Raw genomic sequence first — 1,682 nt, 5'->3', positions numbered from 1 at the left:
GCTGAGAGGTTTGTTTTTTATCATGAATGGATTAGATTTTGTGAAATGCTTCTTCTGTAACAAGTGATATCATTGCATGTTTTTTTTTTCTTTGTCCTTTTCATATGATTGATCCTCAAGTGTTGTACTAGCCTGGCAGACCTGGAATAAGTCCCATTTGGTCATGGTGTACAGTTCTTTGTATATATTGTTGGATTCAGCTTACTGATATTTTGGTGACAATTTCTGTGTCTTACGAAGATACTGGTGTTGGGGCGCCTGGGTGGCTCAGTTGGTTGAGCGTCTGACTTCGGCTCAGGTCATGATCTCACAGTTCGTGGGTTCGAGCCCCACATCAGGCTCTGTGCTGACCACTTGCTCAGAGGCTGGAGCCTGCTTCAGATTCTGTGTCTCCTACTCTCTCTGCCCCTCCCCCGTTCACACTTTTTCTCACTCTGTTTCTCAAAAATAAATGTAAAAAAATTTTTTTTAAATAAAAGATACTGGTGTCCGTTTATTTATTTATTTATTTACTATCTTTGTCTTGTTTGAGATCAGGTTAATCCTGGCCTTATAAATAAACTGTAAAATGTTCTTTCCCTTTTTTTAAAAAAATTAAGATTATGAAAAATTGGTGTTAATTCTTTTTTAAATGTTTGGAAAAATGATCTAGGGCAACCATCCTGGCCTGGAGATTTTTAGGTGTTATGCTTTCCTTTCAGTGCATCTATTCTGATAATTTATAAATAAATACTGTCACTGAGATAGCTACACCTTTAATTGTAGTATCTGTTGAAAAGAAATGTGACAATTTCATTAGCTTATTTTTACAAGCATCGTAATCTCTTCTCTAATTTTTGTATTCATTAGTTTACTTACTTCTCTATTTAGTTTGATTTAGATATTATTCATATATCATACAACTTATGCATTTAAAGTGTTCAACTCAATGGTTTTTAGTATATTCAGATTATGACAGTCAATTTTAGAACATTTGCATCCCCTCAAAAACAGCCCCATACTCTCTAGCTATCACACTCCTAGCTCCCCACTTCCTCTTTCAGCTTTAAGCACCCATCATCTGCTTTTCATCTCTATACATTTTCCTATTCTGGACTTTGATTTGCATGGAAGCATACAGTATGTGGCTTTTGTAATTGGTTTTTTCACTTAGCATGTTTTCAAGGCTCATCTGTAGTGGAGTGTGTATTAGTTCTTGATGCTTTTTTATGGCCAAATAGGATTCCATTGTATGGATATACCACAATTTTTTTTATCCAGTGTCTGTTGATGGACATTTGGGTTGTTTCCATATTTTGATTCAAACGAGTAATGCTGCTGGAAATAGTTCTATACAAGGTCTTGTGTGAGCATGTTTAAATTGCTCTTGGGTATATAGACTTAGTAGGACTGTTTGATTAAATTATAACTGTGTGTTTAGTCTTTTGAGAAAAGGCCAAACTGTTTTCTTAAATGGCTGCATCACTTTCTTTTTCCACCAGCAATGGACCAGGGTTCAAATTTCTCCACAGTCTTGCCAGCAATTGTTATTAAGTGAATATTTGATTCTGCTATTCAGGAGGGTATGAAGCAGTGTCTCATTGTGGCTTTTATTTAAAGTTCCCAAAAACTCATGATGTTGACACTCTTTTCATATGCTTATTGGCCATTTTTATATCTTCCTTGGATAATAGTCTATTCTG

The 1,682-nt window shown here is 35.4% G+C and overlaps 1 non-coding gene across 1 annotated transcript; it reads left to right on the top strand.

The window, feature by feature from the left end:
* The first annotated feature begins 256 nt into the window (after positions 1-256).
* Positions 257-341, top strand: TRNAR-UCG. The gene has a single exon. It is a non-coding gene; the product is annotated as a tRNA-Arg (tRNA).
* The last annotated feature ends 1,341 nt before the right edge of the window (positions 342-1,682 follow it).

This window comes from Lynx canadensis, chromosome F2 (genome assembly GCF_007474595.2).
Source record: "Lynx canadensis isolate LIC74 chromosome F2, mLynCan4.pri.v2, whole genome shotgun sequence".
NCBI classification, from domain to species: Eukaryota; Metazoa; Chordata; class Mammalia; order Carnivora; family Felidae; genus Lynx; species Lynx canadensis.
This window is presented reverse-complemented; position numbering and strand designations above follow the sequence as displayed.